This window comes from Pteropus medius, unplaced genomic scaffold, assembly GCF_902729225.1.
Source record: "Pteropus medius unplaced genomic scaffold, Ma_sr-lr_union100, whole genome shotgun sequence".
Taxonomy (NCBI): domain Eukaryota; kingdom Metazoa; phylum Chordata; class Mammalia; order Chiroptera; family Pteropodidae; genus Pteropus; species Pteropus medius.
Genome location: NW_024354500.1, coordinates 28,949,605 through 28,968,071, shown reverse-complemented (window position 1 = coordinate 28,968,071; position 18,467 = coordinate 28,949,605). Strand labels below are relative to the sequence as shown.

The 18,467-nt window shown below is 36.6% G+C and overlaps 1 protein-coding gene across 2 annotated transcripts in view; it reads right to left on the bottom strand.

The window, feature by feature from the left end:
- COL21A1 (collagen type XXI alpha 1 chain) overlaps positions 1 to 18,037 on the bottom strand; it is a 154,579-nt gene extending 136,542 nt beyond the window's left edge. For both annotated transcript variants that reach the window (XM_039852935.1, XM_039852933.1), the window contains exon 1: positions 17,507 to 18,037. The gene's annotated coding sequence lies outside the window, so the exon portion shown is untranslated. The remainder of the gene's footprint in view (positions 1 to 17,506) is intronic.
- Positions 18,038 to 18,467: the final 430 nt, after the last annotated feature.

Sequence of the window (18,467 nt, the reverse complement as noted above, 5' to 3'; positions counted from 1 at the left end):
TAAATAATTCCACTTTTCAAGATGTTAAGTATTTGTTCCTCTCCTTCCTCAAAGGAAAAGATAACTACCATGAAATGTTTTAACTGCTTTCTGAATTAAATTAATGTAAAATCAACCAGTTCCTCAATTATATTAATGTTATCAGGCTTTTCAGGACAGAATTCACTGGAGATATTGATACTATAAGCAACACACCAAATTTCAAACCCCCAGTCTAACTAGCAGGTCAGCTTTGGGTCACACCGTATTGAGAAAACCTCATTTTGCTAACTTAACTTGAATTGTATTTGTGACAGTGTTATTTGGTTTGCTTTCCTCTTCTGAGACAATGCACTGCTTGGTATCTTTAGTACTGCAGTTTATATAAAAATCTGCTCTTCCTCACTTCTATGAAAAACAGAACTAAGTGACAAAACTAAATTAGGGAGAATTTAAGTTAATATGAAAATGAAACTTGATGAGACTATCAGACATGAAAATAGGTCATTAAGAAAAGTTGGGAAATACTTTCTGTGGGAATTTTTTTTTTTTTTGAATGACAAGATTCTTATTTCTATGAGATGGCTTCTGCAGAAGGAGCCCACAAACAGTTATATGGGCTTTGAATCACCAAGTACTTTTCCAAGCCTATAATGGTGACTTACAGGGTCTTCAAAGGAACTAAGAGAGCAACTTTCTCAATAACTAGAAGCAGAATGAAGTTCCAGATTACCAAAACTCTGCAATGCTAGTTTTGTGACCTTGACTCAGAGTTACTGGGATGTACCAGAAAACCACAATTCTTGGCAGAAGCACATTTTACGTATAAACTTTTACCAGATGTGAAGTTCATATGATCTATGCAGTGCAATAGAAACAAAAATAAATTTGCTGTGCAATCTGACATGCCAGTTCATTCTGTGAATGAACTAGCAGGTAATAGGCCTGGTCTCATGTTTAGGCGGAGCTTATGGGGTATGAATCTGGAGCACAGAAAACTTCTTAAGCTTTACCTCTACCCTCGATTAAAACCAATCCTATATGCTTGTTAAGCCTGAAATTACACCAAGAAAGATTTTTTTTCTTTAGATAAAGAATTCTATCCCCGTTAAAATTGAAATGCCCTTGGGAGACATAAATGGTTATCAGTTATTTATACATCACTGTAAATGAAATTCAAATCCTGTATTAACAGCTGGTTTTCATAAGAAGACTACATGAAGCTTGGGTGTTTGGATTGTAAAAGAGTGGGAAAAAATCTTCAAGAGATAAAAGTTAACACATGAATAACTACTACTATTATTTGTCTATTCATTCAACAATATTTATGACCACCTACTATTTTTCAATGTGCTAAATATTGGGGATACGGGATGAAAAAGCATAGTTAATGGCCTCGAGAAATGTAGGGTTCAGTGGAAAACCACCAAATATGAAGTTACCATAGAAGAGTATAGATGTTAATGGAAATGTGTTTAAGGCACAAGAGGACTCGGATAAATGAATACCAAAATCTGCCTGGCAGAGAGGAGATGGGAAAGTTTTCTGAGCGTAGGGAAAAGTTTAACCTGTGACTTGAAGGAAAATCAGGGATTTGTAGGTAACCTGAAGATAGGAAGATAGTGCCTAATTATGCCTGGAAACATCAAAGAGTGAAATGTTCTCAGTGAAACAGCATTTCTGAAGTAACAATTTCTAGAGTGAAGTATCTGTGGGGAGTAAGGAGCAGGGAGCAGTGTCTTAGCTTGGGCTACCCTAACAATATACCATAGACTGAGTGGCTTAAACGATGTGGACATTTCCTCACAGTTCTTGAGGCTGGAAGTCCAAGATCAAAGTGCCAACATGGTACGTTCTGGTGAGACCTCTCTGTAGGCTGGCCACCATCTTGCTGGCTGTGTCCTCACTAGGCCTCACATGTGTGTGCACAGGCGCATGAGTTGGGGGCCGAGGTGAGAACTCCCTGATGTCTCATAAGAACGCAAATCCTATCATCCTATGTTATCAGAGCCCCATTCTCCTTATGATCTTATTTAACCTTCATTATCTCCTCATAGGCCTTCCTCCAAATACAAGTTAGGGCTTTAACATATGCATCTGGAGGAGACACAATTCAGCCCACAGCAGGCAGTGAGTGAAATGAATGACAATGAATGACAGGGAGAGTATTCAAGAAGCAAACCATGAAGGGCCTTTTAAATCAAGTGAGGAGGAATGAACTTTGTCTTTAAAGCTCATTCTAGGACTCTTCATAGGAATTTTAAGCAAGGGAGTGACATTCTGGTTCATATTTTAGAAAGCTCATTATAGTAGCAAAAGGGAGAACCATGCACAGGAAAACAGAAAAGCCACTAAGAGGCAGTGAGGGCCTGAGGTAGGACAGAGGGAGTGAGAATAGAGATGAGAGACCAAGGAGTTAAAACAAGCCAAGTTTGATTGATTATACTTATGTGGAAGGGAAAACTGAGAATGACCCCAGTCTCTGGCTCAAGCACCTAGTACGTGGCAATGTCCTTTCCTAATAGCAAGAAGTCAGAAGGAAAACCAAAGTTGTTTGCTGGGGGATGGAGGAGAGAAAATAAAAATTGTTTCAGATTTTAGAAAATTGAATATAAGCCTAAATGAGGTATAAGGACATATGGAACTGTTTACTCAGCAGCAGAATATATGGACCCACTCTGTGCCAGAAATGGGCTAATGGGGAGATAGATGCAACAGATGCTGAGCAGAGTGAGCAGAGTGGATGTGGATGCTACTCTGGCTTATTATTTGCTAGTAAGTGCCAAGGGCTGAGATTTTAGACCGTTAAAAGTCCTTGTATTAAACAAAACTTAAATGTCTAACAATACAAGAGTAACTAAATAACGCTGGTTCATCTATATGATGGAGCACCACAGAGGCATGGAATTCATGTGTTCCAAGAATATTTAATGACATTAAAAATAGTAAGAAAAAAGTAAAACACAAAACTATGTAGTAAACTGAGTAAAAATATTTTTTTCATAGACATATCAAAAATTACCTCCAAATAGTATTCAGAATATATAATTTTTTCATTTTGCTTTCCCATTGTTTTCCAAATATTCCTATAAAAAACACATATGGTTTCATAGTCAGAAATAATAAACTTATTTTAAAACTTTTATATGTTTTTAGGCAAACAATATTTCAAAAGAAGGCTCTCTCCCACCATCAGCCGAGCACATGATTGAATTACCCCCCACCAGTCAGGAGAAATTAGGCTATGAGTAGCAAATACACCAAAAAATTATAGTGCCTTATAAGAACAAAGTATTATTTTTTACTTATACTATAGGTTCACTATGGGCTGGCTAAGGGCTCTGTTCCACACTCCTCTATTTGGGACCCATTCTGAGGAGCATGGCCACTTACCATGCAGAGGTAAAGAGCTCTGGAGGGTCTCAAACTGGACACTAAATGCTTCAGTCCAGAAACATATGTCAATTTCTACTGAACTCATTGGCCTGAATCAACGTGGATCAGGAGACGTAAACCCATTATGTAACTGAATGCATTTGGCAAACAAAGCTAATAATGATGACTATAAATTCAACACCTCCCAAAAAAAGAATTATGGAGGGATTTTTACGGCATTACTATTCAATCAGCAAATCATGGCCTATCATGATTATAAAATCAGTTTGGTAGATCATGACAAGTGCTTCTTTTTTTTTCAACAACAAGTACTTTCTAAAAGAATGAAACAAAAGGGAAAATGAGCATAATACAGAAAAGGTAGGTATTTATCATGAAACAATATCATGATATACGTCTATCAAATAAATACAGATGTGTCACAATGTGAAATATCTTCCTGTGGTTCCTGTAAAAAAAAAAAAAATTGAAAGCCATTGTTCTATGAGAGCCCCAACTAATCCAGATATATAGAAATATAATTCCCATACTAGCTCTTCTAATCCAATGTTCTATGACTACTACGAAAGATTGGGAAAAATATGGTCTTCCTCCATGATATCAATCTCAAAGAAATTAGTCCAATTTTAGTCTCTCGTATTTAGTGACTCATATTTCAGCACCTTCCAAGTTTTGAGTTCACTTTTTATTTCTCTTAAAATAAAAAAAATTTAAGTTTCAAAAGCTTTTCCCTAATTCTACAGAGCCTCGTTTGTTTGTTAGGAATATATACAATTCTTATATTAATTTAAATAACATCTTTGACCAAGATAAATAATAGTAATTTTTTTTACTTTATATTGCTGTTAACTTATAAAACAGTCATGGATGATTATCTTGCTTACTTATGCTTTGATGTTTAAAGGAAGAATGCATATTTCAAAACTGCAAAATACCTATTTTATCTAATTCTTTGATACAGAATAAATATTCTCAGTTTCTAATTTTCTCATTCTTATCTACAACCAAAAAAATACAAATTTGAAATATGCACATTCTATGTTTGTTTATGGAAAAAGTGCAATGTTTATCAATTTAGTTCCAAATTTCCAAAACAAATTCATCCAAACTCTTACTTTCTATCATGCATGTAAAATGTTTATAAATGCATACTTAAATGTAAGAGTTTCAACCAATTTTAATGTGTTCTACCCTTCTCCCAAACACACTGTTTTTTCCTACCTACCCTTCATAGCACTGCACATTCAAAAACCAGTCTTTTGTATCTACAGGGAAAATGCTTGCTAAACATCCAAGAAAAACAAAATGTTTCATATAGTACAATCTTTTTACTTCCCAGATGGCTCCACTGCCATATACTAGGTATGCCAGAGAGGTTTCCTGAGGAAAAGAAGAGGCAGTGTGAACTAAAACAATCTACCATCCTGACATTCAAGAGAACCAAATAAAACATGATTGTGTTTAAAAGAATGGAAAATGAAAAGACCATCCACAAAAATAAACGAGTGTGCAAGTTTTTACCATCCTAAAGGAAGCTCTGGTATGGAAAAATGAACATCCTGCATTTGTTAATTAAGGAAGCATTATATTCAGTGCAGCAACAGTAACTTGTTTAAAAGTGATGAGTCACGATATTTAGATCCTTCCTGGCCTTATTCACCTAGGTGTGGGGCAAAGAGGATTGTACCAGCAGCTGGACTATCTCTGTTCCAGACCCAGCAAGGCCACTAGGACGCTGCAGGAATCTGGGCAAAAAGACAAGCCTGGCTGGACTTCAGCATCTCCTCTATAAAACCAGGGGATGAGGAGATGAGTGAGTTGAAGGAGCTCTTCCATTTCAAATTAGCTGAAGTTCTAGTCTCTTAAATAATTTACCTAATTATTCCATTAAATACAAGGTGAATAAAAAATTCACCCCTTAAACCCCCAAAATGGTTATTTCTTTCCATTATTCCAAACTGGATCTACTAGATCTAATATATTATAAATTTTCCCTAAATCAATATTTTATAACCAAAATAATTGTACTTATAACATTTCTATTACATTCAAAGAGCTCCAAAGACATGCACAGATGCACAGTACCATTCTGATTGTTCTCTTTTCAATGTAGTTTTTTTTTTTTTGCTATGCTATCAGACAAAAAAATAATTCCTTGAAAATGCTGCTTCTTCTTTTAAACAAATGACAACTGCAAGCACGACAAAATCCAACTGAATGCTTGCAGTATGGTTTTGAATCTATAAAATGGGATTTCTTAAAGCTCTTTACATTGTTCTTTCCAGCACACACACACACACACACACACACACTGGAGAGAGAGAGAGAGAGAGAGTCAGAAAATAAATACCGTAGTCAAATTTTGATTACCTGTCAACAAGGATGGCAAGAGTAAACGAGCACAAATATTCTGAAACGGTAGAGAGTGGGGTGGGGGAGGTATAATTGGGCATTGGAATGTGTTTCATTCTTACATTTAAATAAAACTATGCCTGGCATTCTGAAGATTGATAATGCTGTACTTCAAACTGAGTAAATAATGAAACCTACTAGGAAAACCAACCCAAGAGAACTAGAAAGCATTTTAGTTTGCAAACATTTTAGTTCACACCTTGGTAAATGAAAACAGTGTTCAATGTTTCAAAACATATTTTTAAATCCTGTGAGACTAGTGTGATAAAGAGACTGAATTATAGAAAGTGACATTATTATTAAATATTTACAGGAATTCTTGCAGAAAGGATCTCTAAAACGGATCAAGATACACAAACTCAAGATAGTATTGTTAGTATTATCAAATACACCTACAATGCAAGAAATTCATGAGGTGAAAAATTCTCATGCCTCATTGCTCACTCCAAAGTTGGTTATATTCTCCTACAGTGATTTCCAAATTTGATGGTCTAAAGCAGAAACAGCTGCATTGGATTTTGTTCATGTTAGAAAATTGACCTTTCTCTAGGAAGTTCCAAGAGAGTCTCAGAATTACAGTCTTCCAAACTTTAGTCAAAAGGAGATGCTCTTATTTTTCTACATCATCCAAGTGCTGTTCAGAAGAAATTGCAAACAAGATCCCTAAAGCCATATCACCCGACAGCCTAAAGGAGCAGCTATGACTGTCTACATAATACTTGGTCTAAAAATGTTCACTTCATAGCAGAAGGAATAAAGCAGGTACCAAAATGACTATCATTCCTTTCTACAATTTCAGGTGCTTTAGAATATTGTCAGATTAACACTAAATGTGATCCCTGCACAACTCCATGGCCTACATTGCTGGGAAGGTCAGAGGAACAATATTACTCCAAGATGAAAGAAAAAGGATTCTCAGAAGAGGAGGAGGAAAAGTATCCTGACAGAAGTAGGTGCCTCTCAGGTTGAGCAGGAGCAGTTTGTGTGAATGAGAAAGAACAGCTGCCTCTTGGGCCTTAGGCAACTCTTTCCTATTTGTATCCATGGGAAGACATGAGTTTGGGCTCTTAGACTGGATTGACAATGCAGAGCTCAGATAGGTTCCCCACTAGCAAAAACCAAGAGGAATAGAAAGCATCTGTTCAGAAGACAAAACGCTAACTAGTACAGTGCCCAACTTTACATTAGGAGCAAGCTATAGTAAACAGAATCATTACGAGAAAGTTGTAGTAAACAGAAAAAAAGTCCATATAGCAGTAGATATGAAATTGCAAACACAAAAAATTGAACAAATATTCAGTAAAAACCAGCATCATAGAGGAAGACCACAAATCAGCAAATATAGTAACTAACACTCATAGAAATAGAGTTAATAACAGTAAAAAGACAACTAACTTAAATTTAGTTAATATATTCAGAGATATATGTGAGAATAGTTGAAGAGGGAAGTAGCTAGATAGAAAATCAAGTTGAAGAATTCTACCAGATTACAATGCAAAGGACACAGATTTTACAAAATATTTTTTTTTAAAAAAAGTTCAGAAGGAAAATTAATAAAAAGAGACATGAAAAAATAATGAAAAGCTTTCAGAACTAAATAAAAATTTGAGTCCAGATTGAATGGGTCTCACAAGTACCAAATTGCTTAAATGTGGGTGGCGGTGGGGAAAGACCTCTTTTAGATACATGTTGGTGAAAACGCATAATTCAAAGGGTAAAGCAAAAAAAAAAAAAAAAAATCCTAAGAGTTTCTGTGACAATAAGAAGAGAGTGGGGATAGGGAGAATATTTAAAAAGAAATACAATTCAGATTGTGTAGAGATTATCACAGAAGTGAACCTAAAAAACAATAAATCAAAATCTTCAAAGTTCTGCAGGAAAATATGAACCTAACCAAAGAAACATTCATTTATGAACATTTTGATCATTTGAACATTAAAGAACTCAAATGTTTACTATCTACTCTCCATTTAGCTAATGGTAAACTACAGTCATTAGTGTTAATTGGTTGCCAACAATCAGTTTGCTCTTGGTCTACAAGGGAGAAAAAGAACAGAACTATACACTCTTTCTATTTAGCAACCAATGGTCAGAATCAAAACTCATTGTGTCCAGGGAAAGGTGACCAGACTGGAGATGTAACTCCAAACTATTGCAAAAGAAAAGCAGTTTTAGAATATAATGTTTCACTTGTCTTCAAATACTGGCGAAACTGCCACGTGAAAGAAATTAACTTATCCCTGTCACTCCCAGAGTACAGAATTAAGACCAATGCCTGGAAATTCCAGGGAAGAAGTTTTCAGTTTAAGGAAAATGTTTTTAATAAATGGGGATGTCCCTAAGACTGAAAGTGTCCCATCATTGGAGGTGTCTGGCATTGGACAGTTTGTGCATTATGTGTGCTAGAGAGAGAGAGGTATCAAGTATTGTTGGTGTAAACAATATTTGTATTGTAAACAACAATTATTTATGAGATCATTTCCAGCCCTATGATTTATGCTGACTAGAATATGTGTCTAAACTGAACCATATGTCCAAACTGAACCGTGCTTTAAGAAGCAGGTTCGAGGACACATCCTCTATGAAGCAAATCATGACGAAAACATATGAAATCTTCCACAGTGTCTACCTCCAGTATTAGATCATTTAGAGCTCAATTACAGAGTTTATTTTGCTTCTTAAAAATTATATTAGAAATAGCCCATCTCCCAACTGTATCATAAGCCAATCTCAAACTGTATCACGGCCAATCTCAAACTACTAGGCACCCTAGTAGCCACTGAAATTAAACATCGTGGCTCCTCACTTGTCTTGTTTTTTGTGTTTTCATATAGTACATATTCAATGTTTTTATAATTACCAATATCTCTTTGCTGTGAAAGTGATGTGACACATAGTAATGGCTTCCTTGGAAGTTTCTGTGCCCCTCCCCTACCTTCCTTGATATATCAAAATTCCTGTATTTTTCTCTTTAAAACTTCCAAACTACCTAACAAGAATCATGGTTGCAGAAACTGAAATTCATTCTTGTAACTTTTACAGATAATAAAATATGCCTTCTTCTTTTCCCCTTTTATCTTAAAATATATCAATAGACAGCCCTGAGAAAACAAATTCCAGGAGAAGAAGGACTTTTGAAGGAGAAGAACATTTGAAGGACTAAAAGTCAAAATGTGAAACTATCTGGAGTCTAGGATAATAAATTGTAACAAAGTCTTGCACTCTAAAGAAGCGAGGATACATCTCCTCTTCCCTGCAGTTTGGAAGGGTCACAGCTCTGTGTAAGTGGATTCCTTGAGGACAGTCTTGGGTTGCAGATTTCCCTTGCCTAAGGATTGGCAATACTGAAAGAATGAAAGAAAGGAAAAGGAAAAAATTTCTTCTGCAACTAACTTTATAACTGTTTATCTTTGGGAATAAAATGGAAGAGGGGATAGAGTGAAATGCAAACACACATTTATTTTTAAATTTAAATCATCAGTATTCAAATCAAGTTTGAAAATGTGAAATTATAATTGCTTCTCTAAACTTATGTAGGCTGCTTTAAGCCCAAAGCTCAAAAACAAGGCAGGTTACTAGAAGGGAAATTTGGAATTCAACTTGGCAGTCACATCCAAGATGATGAAGAAACATTTAAAATGCGCAAACTCGCTGCATTACTTCAGCTTAGCATTTAATAATGTAATAAGTCTGGCCAAAAAATGTCCAATCTGAAATTACACTATCCATCTAAAAATTAAGAATATTTAGAGCAACAGTTAAGAAAACACAGTTGCACGAATGGCTTTAACTATCCTCTATCAGTAACTATCCAGACATTCATTTAATTAACTCATTTAGAATGAGTCAGAGATCAAAATTATTAACTTTTTTTCTCACATGTGTAGTCTAAAAATAATTGATTCTGGTTTTCCCAAAGCCTCCACAACTTCCTTCTGTCAATCCTCAGTTAATTCAATTGATTTCATCACGGATTTTTGTTTGGTTTAGTTTTGGGCTTAAGATGACATGCGTAGTGTAAATACTTTATAGAAACTTACAGATGTGCATTATATATACAGAACTCATCACAGTTTTGAGGAGAACATAGATCCAAATACCGCTTCTAAAAAACTTCAGACTAGTGAGTGTGGGGCAATTGACATGAACAACCACAACGACTTAGGGTAGATGTTCTACCCTAAGCAGCAATGGAATAGAGTTAGGAATTTTGTGGTATGACAACTAACCCTGACATCCAGAGCATCCACGGGGGAATTTGCTAAGGGATCATGAGTCCTCGAGGACAGGGATCACGTCTATTTATTGCTGCATCCCTAGGAACTTGTTTAACCTATAGAAAGAGCTGGAAAATATTTGCCGAATGGATAAATTAATACATATGCTATATAGATGCACCAAGGTCCAGGCTGCAGCAGCACAAAGGCACCCGGTAAATGGATACTGAAACCCAGCGCTGCATCTGCTCTGAGAAAAAGTTATCTTCTAATTTTCACAGTCAAGATATGAGCTATCTATAGCCCTGACCAGAGAGATCTCTGCCATTGCTAAATCCAAGAGTTCATGACAAGCCATCTGCAGCTGCAAGCAAGACTTGAAGATATCCCCAAACCCACCCAACAACCACAGTGAACTGGAACTGTGCCGTATGGCGAAGGATGACAGCCTCTCTCTCAGACTCCAGAATCAACATTTATAGTCACAAGGAGTTGTTCTCAAAAGCCTCTGTTACTGCTGCTAGAGACTTGCCAGCTTCAGTAGACAACCGTCCCCTGCATCAGCACTTTGTTTTCCCCCAGCACAGTGTGGATAATGGCAAAAATCTGAATGTGCTTCGTCTCTATGGCCCAGGTTACATGGAGGATATTCTCATCCAAAAAAGTAACATGCTTTTCAAAAGATAGTCAAATCACAATGGCGAAAAGCTCAAAAATAGAAAGTTATATTTATGATAACAAATTTTGAGCTAATTTGATTACTTTTTATCTGCCAGGCACTATGCTAAAGTGTTCATTTGTATTATCCCAATTAACCTTCCTGACTACTCTATGAAGTAGGTCCTATGATCCCAAAGTAAGCTTTAAAAGGTTAAATACCATGCCAAGGTCATGCAGGTGCTAAGTGTCAGGGCCATGACTACATAACACCCATGATTTTAACTATTATCTTATATAAACTCAATGTATTAGAGTACATATTATTCTTTTGGCATTCATAAGGAGTAATGAACTGATCTTTCTACTTTAAAAAAAAGTTACTGTGTCATTCTAGCCAGATTTTACTATCCGTACTTAGTGTGTCTGATATTTAAAAGTACATCTGGCATAATATGTACTTTGTGAATTACAGGAAAATAAATTAATCACACTTAACATAATTATCTCATTTGTATGGGAATTCAAAATTATAATTTCAAATGTTCCTATCTACAAAGCATGTAGTTATGCACTCATTTTTCATTATAAAAGCAATACTTGTATATTAAAAACATAAAGGAAAGCAGGAAAGAAAATTTCTATCATTCTGCCACCCAAACACAACTGTTAACATTTTGAGAAACATGTAATTTAGAACTCAAAAATATAATTTGATTACTCATATAAACATGATTTCCCTCACAAAACCCATAATTCAAAATCAGAAAGAAATTTTTTTTCAACTGTTGGAAAGACTAATGAACATTATTTATAAAATTCCCACATGGAGGCCAAGAAAAAAAATTGTTTAGGCATTATAAAAAGGGATTTTAAATCTTTTTGAATTAAAAAAGTTCTGCTATTTCATTATGCCTCATTCACAGTAATATCTATCTTCAGTGAACATTCAAGAAGCATATTAATAGGAATTTTAGAAGTGCATTCTACATTCCTCAGCAGACTAATTTCACAAAGGATGCTATTCCACAATGACTTAAACTCTACATACAGATGCTCAAAGTTGCATTTCTTTACATGTTTCATGATGGCTTCAAATGGTGATTTTAACCAAGAAAAAGAAAAATATGCAAACGGCAAAATGAAAAAAGACTTTACAATCACACCTGCCGAGCTCTAGCTTACTGCAGGATTTTTTAAGCTACCAACTTTTCAGTAAGTTGGTGGCAGGCTGGGATGAGAAATCAAGTTTCCCATTTCCTGGCCCAGAGCCTTCTTAGAAATAATGACAGCATCTATTTATTTAGCACTAGACATAATAGTAATAAATATTATTACTGTTATTTAAGTGGTAGTATAGAAATGACACGTAAGAGGCTGTAAGTACCTACTTGCTCACATTATATATTGACATGCTTGCTTTCACTAAAAATATACAGTTCAAATTAGGTTCCATGTGTCTCCACTTGCCATCAAGAGCTCTAAAATCCCACCAACTCTCTTCATCTCTGCTCTCTCCTCATTCCAAAGGAACCTAAGTAGAAACTACTGATTCCAGTCTAGTTAAGACAGTTACCATGTACCCTCACGTCCCACAGTTTTTCTTTCTCTCTCATTTCAAACCTTAGTTCAGAGGTGCCAAGTAACAAGTGATTCGATCAGGAAGGGAAAAGTAAAAGCACTGTAAAATGATTTAAAGGCAGAATGCAGAAGGGGAACGGTGAGTTTCTGCAGGGAAGTAGTGGAGTTGCCTACATTCTCAGGACCCTGGAAGTTTACCATCTCCACAGTTATTCTCTCTGGGATAACAGCTCTACTTCTTGCCAAACCTTCAAACCACATTCAGACCCTTCTACAGATTGCTAAATAGTATTATGTCAAATTTAAATCAGAACTATATTTGCCTTATCCTTTTTTTACTTAAAGATATTTATAAAATGGTATTTTTATATAATAAATTGAAGGGAGTTTTCCATATAAAAAAGGAAAACTGCCAACTGGCTATTAATAGACTTACTAAACCAAATTCGCAACTTCTCTGAATCTTCTAGAAGATAGCCAAGCATTTGGTACTCACGTAATCACTGATGAATGGCTGAACACTTACAAAGAATGTTCCTTCCTGTCTTATCTTTAATACTCTATCTAATTCTGGGTCTTTCTGGAAAACACACACCTAGACACACCCCATGAGATGTGTCATACTCTCTTCCTAATAAAGTAGCAAAATTCCTGTACAACAAGGTTTAGAATTGTTTACAGTATACACACACACACACACACACACACACACACACACATATATATTTCAATAAGTTGTCTTAATCATTGAATCAACATTTTTATGGATTTGAAAGTTACCATAAAAATATGATACATATGTTCTGAGAGTTTGTTTCTATTTACCTATTACATAATAATAAAAAAAAAATTATAGCTAAATTTCCAAAGAATATTTTTAGAAGAACAAACTTTCTGCAAAGTTCAAACTGCCCTAGAATGTCCTTTTACTTTAAAAAGAAAATTTTCTTGATCCTTAATCTTTTCTTCTTGACATCAATAACTGTAAAAACAAATAGTTAAGAGGTAACATAATGCTGCAATCATGGCTAAATTGACCTGGATCAAAACAAGACAAGTAAAACAAAACTAAACAATGAATCAAACACAAGCAACTGGCAGGATTCCCAGAAGGTCACCACCAAACTTAGACTTGAGCAAATTGTCAATGTTTCTTGAAATTTTCAAAGATATCTTCTGAGTTTTCATTAGTGAAAACCAAAATGTCAAAGAAACAATAAGAACAAAGAACTAAATTAAATCCTTAGAAAAGACAAACCTAGTAGAAAAGATTATCCTTTTCAAAACTGATTCCTATGGATTAATTTTCTTGGCGTTCCAGATTTATTGTTTTCAGTGGTCTTTCATTCAGGAAATTTTTTGAATAAATAATCTCGAAATCAAACTGGGTTAAGTGGACAGAAAGATCTATAGTATTCCAAAAACGTTATCTTGGATTATGTGCCTCTGTCACATTATTTGATTTTTCAGAAGGCAAGGCAAATGAATGAAAAATGTACAGTAGAACACAGGAAACCTTAGTTGTTATTCAGTACCACCATTAATTTTTCATGAGCCCATAGCCTAGAATGATGTCTCTAAGCCTGTTTCCTCGTTTATATTAGACAAATTCTAATATCCCTAACAGTTCTAAAAATTCTATAAGTACATAGGAATCTCATGGATATAGTTAATGGGCCTCTATAAATAATAATAATAATTACTTTTTATTTTTTCACAATAAATTAACCAAACATTAATTTTTTAATCCGCTTGGGCATCAACATTCTAAAAAATTATTCTCATGGCAATTTCAATGTGCAGTCATGTTTGGGAACCAGTAGGTTAAAGCAGTGATTCTCAAAGTGTGGTCTCTGGCCAGCAGCAGTATCTGGGAAATTTTAGAAATGTTCAAAATTTTGTATTATTTTCTGAGGAACTCAAAGTACACTACATATTCTGAAACAAATTCCCTCACTAGGTAAAACAGAAAAAACATCATTCGAACATAACTTAAATTACTACTTCTTTTTTAGGATCCAATTTTCAGAGGTGAAAACAGAAGAGAGCTTCAGTTTAAACGATTAAATGATGTCCAAGGTAAAAAAAAAAAAAAGCAATTCTTATTAAGCATTTAGTATGAGCCAGGCAGTGTTAAAAGAACTTTATACACGTCAGTTCATTTACTCACACCAATCTCGCTGAGGTAGGTACTATGACCCCATTTTTACTAATTAGGAAACAGAAGCAAAAAAAGGGTTATGAAACTTGTCCAAGTTCAAACGACCACGTAAGTCACAGAGTCAGGATTCAAGGCTAGGCAATATGGCTGAAGAGTGTGTGTCCTTAACCTTGAGATAGAGAAAGTTGAGGAACTCAGTCTCCACTGCTAATTCTCTTTGAGTGAGACTGAACCATCTGCCCGAAGTAAACATTTCAACTTTGTTTTCACAAGAATGATAATGAATCAAGCAAAATAATTACTATTGCATGCTGAGCAGTATAATCCAAAGATAATAAATACAAAAAATAAAAACATATCCATTTTCTGAAATGTGTTTTACTCATAAGACTTTCAAGATTGGCTTTAATGGTAAAACCATCCACTTTGAAACAAATAAGGCCCTCAAAATGAACCTAAATGAATGCGAGGTAACTCTCATCCAAACCATTCTAAGTGAGCCAGGTATGTAAATCAAGTGCAATTAGGCTAACTTCTTTATGATCATCTCTGCTGTGGGCCTTATGTCTATAAGTGGAGAATTATAAAATTACTGTGGGGCATTGCAATATTGATCATTCCTAATTGGAACTGCAACATCACAGGCCCAGAGTTTCGCCCCCCACCCCTCCACACCTCTTAGCTCATCAGTTAAATTATCCAAAACACATAATTTGATTACTGAGTCTGAATTTGCTTCTATGTGCCTTCATTCTTCCATCAAGAAATATGCCTCTGATCTTTCCTTTTCATCCCCACAACTACAAATTTCATACATAGTGAGCCAAATAGAAACCCTACTTATATTAAATTGTAATCACATTTAATTTAATAACAGTAAATTGTAATTTCAAAAGTATCCTAATAAAGACCTGATTTTCTGAATGGAGGAGTTACTAAAATGCTTATATGCTGGAACTTGGATTATGTGCAGCCTTCTAGAAGTCACATAAGATTGGTAATAGGCAGGATATAACCTCTTATATTGTCTTGAACAAATCTTGATGTAACTGGTTAAAGTTTCATTTCATTTCTCTCTCAGGAACCTAAGAAACACCGGATAGTGCTTCTCAACTGGTTCTCTTGTAGGCCACTTTTAGATCCCCTCTTATCACATGAATTTTCTTTTATAAGGAATTATATCCTGGAGAGCTAGATTTTAAGGCTATTTAAATGTGAATAGTAATAGATTATAAACATCACTTAAAAATATTTCTGGAATATTCCATATAAAACATGCAATAAAATTATCAAGACAATTTGATGTCTATATGTTCCCATTCAGATAAAAAGCAAAAACTGTAAATTCTAAGGGTGAGGTTGGCATGAAGATACAAAATCTGACCACGTTATCAATACACTGTAATTTTTCATTTCAAGGTTGTTTGGGAATTAGGTTTTAGTTTTGTGTTCAGTTTGTGTGTGGTATGTGCACATTTTAATCTAACAAGTATGAAGTATGCATTGTACTACTACGGTCCCCATTTTACAGATGGAGAAATCGAGGCGTGAAGAATTTATGCAACCATCCATTGAGCATGGAGAAGCAGAAGAGCAGGTCTTGAACCTGAGGCTTGAACCTCAGACCATGGCTTCTGTTCCTAACCACGATCCATATTTCCCCCATTTCTCTAAACACAAGCTTAGTACCTGTCCCTTAACAAGTTTATATCTCAATCACAAATTGGCACAGAAAAGAGCAACTTGGAAAATAAACATTCTCTGTACAGAAAGTCTTGGTACAGTTAGCACTGTGTTCACCACAGCACACGTGTGCTAGGACTGAAGTCATGCCTAGCCTAGCTTTTTTATCCAATGTTAGATTTTCTAATCCATTTAAGCTTGTTTGCAAAGTCATTCTATTTCTGTACTAATGACTTTGAAACAGCTGGAATTGTTTTAGCCAAAATTTTGAAATCTCAGATCTCTATTAGAAGGAAAAAAAGAGCCACTCCAGACAACCCCTCTGGGTTTCTGAATGCTGAATTTTCATTCACTCTGGAGAATCAGCATGAATTCCTTAAACTTCCAATTGCATTAAAAAAAAAAAAAATACTGCATATAAGTCCCGTAATGAGCACTGATGACAGGGATGATTTGGGATCATGTCATCAGGGGCCAAAGATCCATATTATTACAGCTAGAAAATTCTTATGTATATTTCTTCTTATGTATATTTCATTTCGACTCCGAAAAAAAAAAAAAATTCCTAATCTCTCCTAAAGCAAGTATGCAAATTTTACCACGTCAAAATGGCTCAAGATGATAGCTAAGCCTCTGTCTTTTATAGGATCCTCCGAAGTTCTCAGTATATATATTTTCAATATGGGTAAAACCTTATTGATGAATACCTTAGATTTTCTGAAAAGTGGTCTGTTTCTTCCTGCCTCTGTGGAGGAGCATTTGCAGGTGTTTGCCCTTGCCTTAACTGAGATCCGACCCAAGTTCTCAAAAGTGAGCATGCACTAGCATCATTAAAACACTGACAGCGGGGCTCATTAAAACACTGATGGGCTCATTAAAACACTGACAGCGGGGCCCTGCTCCCAGAGTTTCACCCCCCACCCCTCCACACCTCGATTTTGCATTTCTAAAAGTTCCCAGGTGCTGATGTTGCAAGCTTTGAGAACTACTGCTTTAATTCACTGGTTCTCAAACTACTCTACATGGGAATGATCTGAAAACATTTTTTTTTTTTAATGTCGATGCCTAAAGTACCCCTCCCAGAGATACTGATTTAATTGGTCTAAAGTGCTATTCAAGCACTAGTTTTTAAAGCTCCAGGAGTAAGCCTACTGTGCAGCATGCGTACAGAATCTCTGGTCCACCCTACACAGCCCTGTGCGCCCCCTCGTTCGGCTTCTGAGCGCGCCACGTGAAGACATGCAGCCCCCTCCAAGGAGATATGAGCTTAGGGAAGTAAATCCCCTCTCCCAAGTTATTCATTCTCGGAGGCCAAACACTCATTCAAGGCAAGAATCAGCGCCCTGCGAAACTCTTAAGCCCTGAAGCCCCCTATTTGGCAATTCTGGCAGGCAGAGGGGAGAAAGCGATGTTACTTTACCTGGCGCGGCGTCCAGGGTCGGGGATGCGGTCGCAGCCAGCTGCTTACTCCACCAGGGGTATAGGGGCGTCCCAGGCGGTGACCAGCCCCAACCCGGACGAAAACTGAACCGAGGCGAGTTTGCTGCCCTCCGCCCGGAGTCCCGTCTCCCTGCAGCGGCCAGTGCAGAGCGCCGCGGATCAGAAACACTCTCAGCCCCCTGGAGGCGGAGCCGGGGAGATAAGGTTCGCGCTCCCCACCCGCCCCCTTTCCGGGGCGAAGGCCAGAGGGTGGGTTTTGGATCTGGATCTCGAAGTGCGCACTGCCAAGGGTAACCCTGGTAGAAACATGCTCAGTTCAAATCCTCCTGGGATCAGAACATGTATCCCTGGGAGCAGGCGGAATGAGGGACTAAGAGCGAAGCAAGAGAGATAAAGGCAACTCAGAGGATGAAAGGGCAAGCAAGCACGAAGAGAGGCAAGGACCTGGGGAGCGTGGCCTGCACTGATGAAAGGAGGCCTTCCTCCCTCGGCCTGTGAGATCAGTCCCTCAGGGCGTCAGGGTCAGCCATCCTGATCCGCCCAACAGCAAACTGACTTATGTACCTGCCTTTAACAAGAAGTATTCGCTGCTGGAAAACCTGAGGGGAGTTCATTTTCAGTCAGATAGGCAATTAACTTTGAGGATTTAGGAGATGCGGAATAAGGCGACTGCCTTATGAAGATAAAGGGATATTCTGTACTCTGCCCTTTTAGTCCATTCTTCAGAGAGCAGCAAGAAAGTTCTTTAACATTCATGTGCTTAGAACACCAACATGCTTTGGCCCCCCAGCTGGCTCTTACCTGTCAATCTCCCCACTTCTTACTCTGCATTCCCCTCAATACGGCCTGCTTGCCCTTTCTTACATACGCTGGTCTGTTCTTTCACTTGCTATTTCTTCTGCCTCCAAAGCTCTGTTCCAGACCTTATCATAATTGCCTGC